This window comes from Amblyomma americanum, chromosome 1, assembly GCF_052857255.1.
Source record: "Amblyomma americanum isolate KBUSLIRL-KWMA chromosome 1, ASM5285725v1, whole genome shotgun sequence".
NCBI classification, from domain to species: Eukaryota; Metazoa; Arthropoda; class Arachnida; order Ixodida; family Ixodidae; genus Amblyomma; species Amblyomma americanum.
Window position 1 is genome coordinate 486,576,184 of NC_135497.1, and position 11,311 is coordinate 486,587,494.

Sequence of the window (11,311 nt, forward strand, 5' to 3'; positions counted from 1 at the left end):
ATATATTATTGCTTTTTTGCGTCTTTTTTCCTGAATATCACTTCAAGAATTATACTCCCTGATATGTTCATTCTTTGTGTATTTTACTTTCTAGTATTAATGCCTTACGTTAAGTTTTACTCATGTTTTTTTCTTAAGTGTACCTTTGTGGCCTTTCATTACTACAGTTGCTCGTGTTTTATGGTTTTATCTTGGTAATAATGTTGGTGAGCCCTGAATTGAGGTGTATTTTTTGTATACCACTTTAGAAGGCTGCTTACTCTGTAACCACCCTTACACAATGCCCCCATAGGGTCTGTAAGGTATTTTAAATAAATAAATAAATAAATAAATAAATAAATAAATACATAAATAAATAAATAAATGCAAACCAGGTCTACTACTTTAAACTGCTGCAGTGGGTTAATCGAACCAAACCACTTATCACTGCAGGAGAACACAGCTGTGCATACCCGATCCGTGATCATGAACGGAGAACGCCTGTGGTGCAAACTAATTATGGTCGCCAAAAGCTAAATTTTCTGTCTGCTAAGGTGTTGAATACCTCTGGAATGCACATGGTTTTCTACAAATCCTTTACTGTTTAGGAATGGAAATGCAGACACTTCTTGGTTAATTAGCCGGTGTGGTGGCTGAGTGTTATGGCGCTCAGCTGCTGGACCGAAAGACGCGGGTTTGATCCAGGCCGCAGCAGTCGAATTTCGATGAAGGCGAAATTCTAGAGGCCCGTGTGCTGTGCGATGTCAGTGCACGTTAAAGAACCCCAGGTGGTCTTAATTTCCGGAGCTCTTCACTACGGTGTCTCTCATAGCCTTAGTCACATTGGGACGTTAGAGCCCTATAAACCAAACCAAACTTCTTGGTTAATTCATTAAGTTTATACAAAACTCATTGATACCTGTTATTACTAGGCCGTGACCAAATCGGTTGAATCGCCAATACGTGTTCCGCGGTTTACACATAGATTAAGGTAAGAAATGCTTGCCATTGGACACAAAAATTATTCTGGTGTCCTAGTTTTGCTTTTGTTGTTCATGATGGAGAGATGGCACAGGAAGAACACGATGTCGGAAAGCGAATGACGCGTGTTACATGTGCGTTATCTTTTCGTCATGAACGTTATCCAACTCACCGAACTTTCGGCTTCGCTTTTCTTGTATACTGGTTTAGATTTTTGTATTGCAAGTTTCGCACTTCATGTTTTTTATTGCTTGTGCCCTTTGCATGCAATCCTGGATGTGTCAGCAGAAGCCGCGTATTCTTACAACGTTCGATCTTTTGAGACTGATGTTCAGGGCGGTACAATTTTTCCTTTGAAAGAGTTGTTTACATTGTATCCTTACTACTGGCCGAAGTATTACGCCTGAGTTCTGTTCGTTGCTGCAAAAAATTATTAGAAGAGTCCAAGGCCTCTTCAGGCTCAGAGCATTTAGCCCTGGCCTCTTCTTAGACATTGTCTGAGGAAGGAATAAAGGAACAAAATAACAAAAAACAGACTGCCGTGGGACTCCTCGCACATACCAACCACGGAGAACTATGTATGCTGTCTTGCAAAAAGGCCTCAAGTTGTGCCTTTATTTAGGCGAGAAAAAAAATGGCAAACCGATTCCACCAGTGTGATTCCAAATTCAACGACACTTCGGTGTTGATTTATCATCACCGCAGTTCATTTCGTTAAGTTTACTCCATACCACTCTTCGTTACTTGTGGCTGCAGTACCTCTTAGTACAAGAGCACAACCTCACCTTGAATAAATGCTATTCGTTTCTTACGGATGGATTATGGAATAAACAGCAGCAAAGTCAAAAATGCAGTAAGATTGGAAGTTCACCCAAATATTGTCATAAATATGGTTTCAGTTTCATAACAGCACTACCACGGAGACACCGTGTGCACAACAAATTCGCATCAAAATCTCTAAACGCCAGCGGAAACAGACCGTAAAAGAAACATACATGCCAGTTCGTAAGATAAACATACATGCCAGTACATGGCTCCCTAACCGTCGCAGGTGCAGGGGGACCTATAAAGCTAAGGACGCACTGGCGCTCAGAGGATGCCTAGCGATGGGTAGGAGTTCACTGCTTACGCTTCGCGCTTTAATGTCACCTAAATTAAGCGTATCTGTGATTTGCATGCATCGTCCTTCCGCGAAAACTGAAAGTGTCATGTGATTTCTCTTTTTATTCGATTACGGCAGGGGCTGGCGCGCACGCCGAAACCCCACTACCAAAAATTATGTGCCACAGCTTCCCCATCTAGGAAAAGAGACGGGCTTCAGCCGGCCGTAATGCAATGCACCGGCCTCCACCCGTGGACTCGGCCTCGTTGATCACCGAAGTCCCAGCACCCGGTAAAGGTAAGATGCCCGGGATCGCTGATTGCTTGGTGGCCGGTCTAAAGCGTCCACCATCACTTCCCCTGTGAGAACAGATGCTTGGTGAAAAGTATCTTCAGAAGATCCCACGTGGTATTGATAAAATAGGACGTATGTAGGATCTAATTTTAGGCGTTTCAGATCTGAAAATCATAGGTCGAAATAGGAAATGTGGCTGATTAATGCACTGATTTTTTTCATTGCAAATCGCTCTTAGCAGGACGGCTTTGATGGCGCAGCGCATGCACTCTCGAGATGCAGTTGCTTCGGGCTGACGATTGCCCCACGTGCGTGAAGAGCACGCGCGCTGCGCCTTGTTAGGAAGAAGAAGAAAACTATATGAATTGATGCTGTGAAAGGCGTCACAGCCAGGATATCTGTATCGTAGTATTTAGAACTGGCGTATTTGTGAATATTGACATTATTAAAAAAAAGGACTGCATTGCACAATTTACTTCGATAGAGAAAGGATCGGCTTAGGTGTTTAAATATTTTCCAGGCGCAAGCACATCTAACGCTATTCGTGCTATCCCTGCGGAAATATAATTTTAGCCACAGATTTGGGATTAAATATATAAAAGCTCTCCTGATCCGCCTCGGAGTCGGTTAGATCCCGGCCGCCACCGTCGCATTTCAATAGAGAGGTAATACTAGATCCCCTTTTGCTGTGCGATGCCAGTTCATGGTTCAGAACCCCATGTGGTTTAAATGATCTGGAGCTCTCTACTGCGGCGTCCCTCATAGCCCGGGTCGCTTTGGGATCTTAAACCCTACAAAGTCATAGATCACCTTCATTTCGACTAGCAGATCAATCCTCCTTGGTTCTCTGTCCTCTTCAGCGCTCTTACTGCCTCTTTTGGGTTTGAACTCCCACATTACAGACCTTAACTATTTATTTACAGCATATCCGGCAGTTCCGTAGCATTCCAGCATGCTTGTGGCATAAAATATTGACAAAAACAAACATGTGAACAGACAAAAAATCAATGGCATGGTGACTACAAAACAAAGCGTTCTCACGTTCAACACACGTAATACAAGCCAAAACAACCGCACAGTACAACAGTAACTCTATTAATTACAAATTATTCATCAGTTGAGCGAAGCGGACACCGTCAACTGCGACTACATCCGCTTTAAAGCATTGCATTTCGAAATTGTTTCTCTGAAGAAAAGAAAATTATGTAATTTGTCCGACATTTAATTCCTGTATTTTTACTGCTGTAATCCCACATACTTGAGATGTAGTGGGGAGATTTCATGTATTGAGATTTCTCTTTACGACTTGAGTTACATGAATGACATGCATTTGATTCAGCCGGTTTACCTTCCGCCTTCTGACGAAAGGTTTGAGTCCTTTGTTTGGCTTTATTTTTGCGACACTAGCTCTCTGGCAAAATTGTTTAATATAAACCTCGCCGAGCGGCTATGTATACCTGCAGTTCTATCGACCAGGCACCTTTGACGGGGGTCACATAGGTGGAACGGTATTCCAAGGGCGGTTATACTATAACTAGTGTGCCGCGTTTTTCAGTATTTGAGGAGCGCCACGAAGACTTTGTATCACGAGGTTAAGGATACCCGGGCCCTTTTTAAGCGTGTTGTTAATGTGGTGCTTAAACGAAAGATCTGCTGAAAAAGCACACCTAGATATTTGACTTCTGGTACCACAACGTTAAGCCTGCAATTTTTCTTTAAATCGCTCGGTGTGCTTTTCCATCTTATTTGTAACCACTCTCAATAGCCTTGACGATTCTGCCCCGTAGGTTTGTCTTGCTTAGATAGCGCTGTTATATAGTGTCCGCCTGAGGTATATTTTAAATCTGGCGTTCACCCCATAACAGCGCCTCCCAAATGCGCTCAAATTCATTTTTGTTGTCCTAGTTATTTCACTGTAGTTTTCATGATGTACAGGGACTACTTTCTTTAAGTAGATGTATTTGCTTACCTCTTCCAATCCTCCAGTGCTTATCATAATCTGTTGCTCTCTTCCGAGGCTGCTCATCATCCCTTTAAATTTATTGTTATTGATTTTTACAGCCACGGTTTGGCTTTGCATATCTAGGTCCTGGATCATGCATTAAAGCGCGGCCTTTGAGTTGCTGAGGAAGGCGATGTCATCAGCAAGCTGGAGATCGCTATGGTATTCTCTATTAGCTTTTATGCCCGCCTCTTACCAATCCAATTCTCTGTATGGTACCTGTAAAGACGCAGTGAATAGTATAGAGATATCCTGTCTCCCTGCATTATTCACTTTCTGATCAGTAGTTTATCACCTATTTTGTGAAAGACAAAGGCCATTATGCAGCACATGTTTTCATACATTCGAAACACACCCACAACCCCCCCCCCCCACACACACACACCTACGCATGCACGCACACAGGCACGCACGCAAGCACACAGACACACACACGAGGGTTGATCGAGAAATAAGGTTACCATCAATTTTAGAAACACACAGCATTGTTTATACGCAAAGAAATTTACAAGATCGGAAAGATGATGCTTTGCTCTAGACGTATACATTATCACCATTCTTTTCTACGCATTTTATGGACGTTGCTTCAATTTCGGTATGCCAATATCGTAGAACTCCGCCGCCAACCAGCTGAGGAAGCGTTTCACCTCTTCCTTGACATCATTGTCGCTCCGGAAGCGTTGCCCACCAAATATTTCTTTTGACTTGAGGAACAAGTGATTATCACTAGGCGCCAGGTCTGGACTCTACGGGGGGTGGGGCATGACAGTCCACCCAATGTTTCTCAAAAGTTCCAGAATTGCGCGAGACGTGAGGTCTGGCTTTTGTGTCATGAAGCGGTACACGGGATGCCAGTCGTCCTTGCCCGGAGGATATGGATAGCTCGCCTGAGTTTCCAAATTTTTGCACAATAGCTGTCTGAGTGGACTGTTGTCCCAGGATTAATGAAATCGCACAGCAGTATCCCCTTACAATATCAAAAAACACTGCCCATGACTTTGCCAGCAGAACGAGGTTGTTTGAACTTCTTTTCGACTGGTGGCCCTGGGTGACACCACTGCTTGGATTTCGTCATTTTTTTTATTGCACATACTGCTCTCTATTGTGACCGGCATTGCAGGAGTGGTTACAAATAAAAAGAACAAGGTATTATGTCTTAATATGAAAAGGCTCTGTACTTGCAAACTCTTCAGGAGGCAAACTACGCAAGGAACAATCACTGTTGTTCCAGATTTTAATCAACATGGGAAAATATGAAAACTTGAAACAGTCTAAAAAAGAAAGAAAAGGCACATTGTTCAGGGGGTCTAATCAGCCATCGACACTGGAGCAGCGACATCAACGCTTGCGACGGAACTGCATTGGCCAGGCGCCCAACTTTGGTAGCAGTGCGAAGAAGCTTCAAGGCATCGAACGTTCTGCAGTGCTTGATGACATCGGCCGTAGACTTCAAACTGGTTTTGCTAAAAAGGAAGTTGTATTTATCTTCAGCAATTCCTTTAAGCAAAAATCCAACTTTTAACTTCTTCAGGTACTAGGTAATAGGATCGATACCAAGCACATCCACCACAACTGTTACGTATTCAGCATTCACTGAGTAAGTCAGGAGCGTCCTTTTAAGAGGTTGAGTGACGGGGGCGGAGATCTCAACCAGGTCAGGCCGAGCAGCTTCCTGTTCCTCTACGGATCTGATATTCTCCGCTTCCCCGTGGACACAAAGCATGTGACAATATGCACCCAGGGGCTATTTTTGGACCTCAAGAATGCATTCGACACTGTACAGCACATTTTGATAAAAAGCTTTATATCCATAGCGTACGTCGAAAAGCACTCAGTTTAATCAAAATTTATCTATGTGATCGCTACTAGCATGTTAACAATATGAGTATATCATAGAGTAAATTGCAAATTCTCTATGGTGTGGTTCAAGAATCCATTTTAGGGCTGTTTTTATCCCTGGTATACATCAATGATATTACCTCAGTCCCGGGCTTTACCATCATAATTTTACATGCGGATGACACCAATGTCTTCTTCAGTGGAGAAAAGAACGCAAGCTTGAAAAAGGCTGCTAATGAATACTTGCCTAAATTATCACGATGGCTTTTAAATAACAAATTGATTACAAATGCAAGTAATACAAAGTACATAACATTTAAGGCCATAAATTGAAGACACTATTCAACCATAAATGCGACCTATGACAAAACTGTGATAGAAAAGGTAAAAAAACAAAAATTTTTGTGCCTATGGTTCAGTTAACAGGTTTCATGGAATATGCATGTTAATATATTAAAGGGTGATTTGGCGCTAATAATTGGGAGAATCTACACAATCAGGAATCTGATACCCACCTCCTTAAAACAGGTATTCTATTTTTCTCTTTATTTCTATACAATGTTATGGATCAATGGTCGACGGAACGACGACAGCTTATAATTATAATAAATTAACTGTCCCACAAGAAAGGTGCTAGGCTTGTGTGAGAACTAGCGAGGGAATAGACGCAACTTACGGACAGGGCCTCTTTTCGTTAAATACAACATGGGGCACGACACCGCATCGAGTATGCAGCGTACTCAGCTACTGCTATTGCAGGTGACCGTCACTTGGGCCGTTTGCTCAGCACTTCCCGGCACGTGCAGACTGCGCACCGATGATGCGACACCACCTCTGCTTGCCTTGGTAATCACGGCGCCGAATCCAGACCAGAATTTAGCGCACATCTGGCAACGGCGATTGGGGACTACAATGGACAGCACAGAAGGAGGACTTAAAAGCCAGCCAGCAAGCGTCCACTTCGGGCACGACACCTCATCGAGTATGCAGCGTACTCAGCTACTGTTATTGCAGGTTAGTTACGTTCGGTGTGCTGCATGCTTTAGGAGTAAAAACTGCTGTTTGATCGCGGTGTCGTGTCCACTTGAGTAGATTGATGTCTTAAAGAGTTCTAATTCTAATTTACTTCTGTGTTCGCTCTACTCTGCAATGTTTGATTTGCTCCTCTTGCTTTCTGGCGACGTTGAGACGAACCCAGGTCCAATGTCAAAAGCTGAGGCAGATGCGTTTGCCTCGGCTCTTGAGTCGATACAGAAACTAGAGGCCGCACAAGAGGCGCTCTTGACAGAATTAAAAAGCGCAAAGGACAAACAAGGTGCCACTAATAATGAACTCATCATTCGAACAGCCAAGGTTGCGGCGCTTGAGTTGGCCACATCCTCAGAAAACGCTGTAGATTCGAGCATGAAGGAAAAAGGAATCAAAACTTTAAGTGATGTCTCAGATCAGCTGCAAACAATAACTTCAAGATGTGAGGACGCAGAAAACAGGCTCAGACGAAGTAATTTGCTGATTTTCGGGATAGAAGATGACCCTGATGAGGACTGGGCTACCACTGAAAAGGAAGTCATAAAATTCTGCTCTGAAAAACAGCAAACTGAAACAATCAGTTCGCAATTCGAACGCGTACTTAGGCTTGGGAAATACCAAGAAGGAATGAACAGACCTATAATAGCTAAACTAACTTTTTTAAAGAGAAGCAACGCATCTTGTCATCTGCACACAAATTAAAAGGCTTAAAATATTCAATCGGGGAAGATTTCTCCCCAGCTACGCGACACGCTTCGAATTGCACTTCGAATTGACTCCTTCACTCTAACATGGCTTCGTAATTTTCTTTCGAATCGTCAACAGTTCACAGTAGTTAATAATATTGCTTCGTGTCCTACTTACGTTACTTCTGGTGTGCCTCAGGGCAGTGTTTTGGGCCCTTTACTCTTCCTAATTTACATAAATGATTTGGCACCTAATGTTTCTTCTCGTTTACGTATTTTCGCTGACGACTGCATTATTTACAGATCAATTAACAGTACTGACGACCACCTGGCCCTTCAAAATGACCTTAGCCTAATTGATAGTTGGTGTAACACCTGGTTAATGGCTTTAAATGTGTCAAAATGTCAGGTAATTTCTTTTAGTCGTAAGCGTGACAACTCACATTTTTTATACAACGTCAGTAATAATGAATTGTTACATACAGTATCGTATAAATATTTGGGTGTTCACCTAACCGAGAACCTCTCTTGGACAGACCATATTACAGCCGTTTGCGCAAAAGCTTCAAGGACATTAGGTTACCTACGTGGTAATCTGAGTAATTCACCTTCCCACATCCGCAAATTGGCCTATCTGACATTTGTTCGTCCTCAGCTCGAGCATGCATCTTCCATTCGGTCCCCATATCCTACATACTTAATCGACATGATTGAATCAGTCCAGAACCGAGCTGCCCGTTTCATTTCACGTAATTATAGCCATCACTCCAGCGTAACGCAAATGAAAGTCGATGATTCCATACAGCCTTTAGTTCTTCGCCGTAATATCGCTCTGTTATCCTTGTTTCACAAATATGTTTATAATGCCACACAATCCACACTACCTATCCAGACCGCCTCGAACACGTCTCGTCGTTTAAATAACCACTTAAGCTTTGCGCGCATGTACGGTACGAAACATGCTTTTAACTTTTCCGCACTCCCTACCGCCATTTGCTTTTGGAATAATCTGCCTGATCACATTGCTTCCGAGTCAGATCAAGAAAAATTTCGTCATCTCCTACAGGAGCATTGTTCATAATAGCACTTACAAATAACTTTATCTTGTTTTTTACACTTTGCAATCGGCTTCGAACTTCTTGTGATATTTGTGATGTATTGCTATCTCGCTCCTGTGAATTGCTATTTTATGCTGCGTCGTGTGTTCACTTGTATGACCTGTATATATTATTGCTTTTTTGCGTCTTTTTTCCTGAATATCACTTCAAGAATTATACTCCCTGATATGTTCATTCTTTGTGTATTTTACTTTCTAGTATTAATGCCTTACGTTAAGTTTTACTCATGTTTTTTTCTTAAGTGTACCTTTGTGGCCTTTCATTACTACAGTTGCTCGTGTTTTATGGTTTTATCTTGGTAATAATGTTGGTGAGCCCTGAATTGAGGTGTATTTTTTGTATACCACTTTAGAAGGCTGCTTACTCTGTAACCACCCTTACACAATGCCCCCATAGGGTCTGTAAGGTATTTTAAATAAATAAATAAATAAATAAATAAATAAATAAATAAATAAATAAATAAATAAATGCAAACCAGGTCTACTACTTTAAACTGCTGCAGTGGGTTAATCGAACCAAACCACTTATCACTGCAGGAGAACACAGCTGTGCATACCCGATCCGTGATCATAAACGGAGAACGCCTGTGGTGCAAACTAATTATGGTCGCCAAAAGCTAAATTTTCTGTCTGCTAAGGTGTTGAATACCTCTGGAATGCACATGGTTTTCTACAAATCCTTTACTGTTTAGGAATGGAAATGCAGACACTTCTTGGTTAATTAGCCGGTGTGGTGGCTGAGTGTTATGGCGCTCAGCTGCTGGACCGAAAGACGCGGGTTTGATCCAGGCCGCAGCAGTCGAATTTCGATGAAGGCGAAATTCTAGAGGCCCGTGTGCTGTGCGATGTCAGTGCACGTTAAAGAACCCCAGGTGGTCTTAATTTCCGGAGCTCTTCACTACGGTGTCTCTCATAGCCTTAGTCACATTGGGACGTTAGAGCCCTATAAACCAAACCAAACTTCTTGGTTAATTCATTAAGTTTATACAAAACTCATTGATACCTGTTATTACTAGGCCGTGACCAAATCGGTTGAATCGCCAATACGTGTTCCGCGGTTTACACATGGATTAAGGTAAGAAATGCTTGCCATTGGACACAAACATTATTATGGTGTCCTAGTTTTGCTTTTGTTGTTCATGATGGAGAGATGGCACAGGAAGAACACGATGTCGGAAAGCGAATGACGCGTGTTACATGTGCGTTATCTTTTCGTCATGAACGTTATCCAACTCACCGAACTTTCGGCTTCGCTTTTCTTGTATACTGGTTTAGATTTTTGTATTGCAAGTTTCGCACTTCATGTTTTTTATTGCTTGTGCCCTTTGCATGCAATCCTGGATGTGTCAGCAGAAGCCGCGTATTCTTACAACGTTCGATCTTTTGAGACTGATGTTCAGGGCGGTACAATTTTTCCTTTGAAAGAGTTGTTTACATTGTATCCTTACTACTGGCCGAAGTATTACGCCTGAGTTCTGTTCGTTGCTGCAAAAAATTATTAGAAGAGTCCAAGGCCTCTTCAGGCTCAGAGCATTTAGCCCTGGCCTCTTCTTAGACATTGTCTGAGGAAGGAATAAAGGAACAAAATAACAAAAAACAGACTGCCGTGGGACTCCTCGCACATACCAACCACGGAGAACTATGTATGCTGTCTTGCAAAAAGGCCTCAAGTTGTGCCTTTATTTAGGCGAGAAAAAAAATGGCAAACCGATTCCACCAGTGTGATTCCAAATTCAACGACACTTCGGTGTTGATTTGTCATCACCGCAGTTCATTTCGTTAAGTTTACTCCATACCACTTTTCGTTACTTGTGGCTGCAGTACCTCTTAGTACAAGAGCACAACCTCACCTTGAATAAATGCTATTCGTTTCTTGCGGATGGATTATGGAATAAACAGCAGCAAAGTCAAAAATGCAGTAAGATTGGAAGTTCACCCAAATATTGTCATAAATATGGTTTCAGTTTCATAACAGCACTACCACGGAGACACCGTGTGCACAACAAATTCGCATCAAAATCTCTCGTAAAAGAAACATACATGCCAGTTCGTAAGATAAACATACATGCCAGTACATGGCTCCCTAACCGTCGCAGGTGCAGGGGGACCTATAAAGCTAAGGACGCACTGGCGCTCAGAGGATGCCTAGCGATGGGTAGGAGTTCACTGCTTACGCTTCGCGCTTTAATGTCACCTAAATTAAGCGTATCTGTGATTTGCATGCATCGTCCTTCCGCGAAAACTGAAAGTGTCATGTGATTTCTCTTTTTATTCGATTACGG

General features: G+C 42.4%; 1 non-coding gene across 1 annotated transcript; it reads right to left on the reverse strand.

Moving 5' to 3' along the window:
* Positions 1-2,197: 2,197 nt before the first annotated feature.
* LOC144116564 (U1 spliceosomal RNA) lies at positions 2,198-2,361 on the reverse strand. The gene has a single exon (XR_013311895.1). It is a non-coding gene; the product is annotated as a U1 spliceosomal RNA (small nuclear RNA).
* Between the last annotated feature and the right edge of the window lie 8,950 nt (positions 2,362-11,311).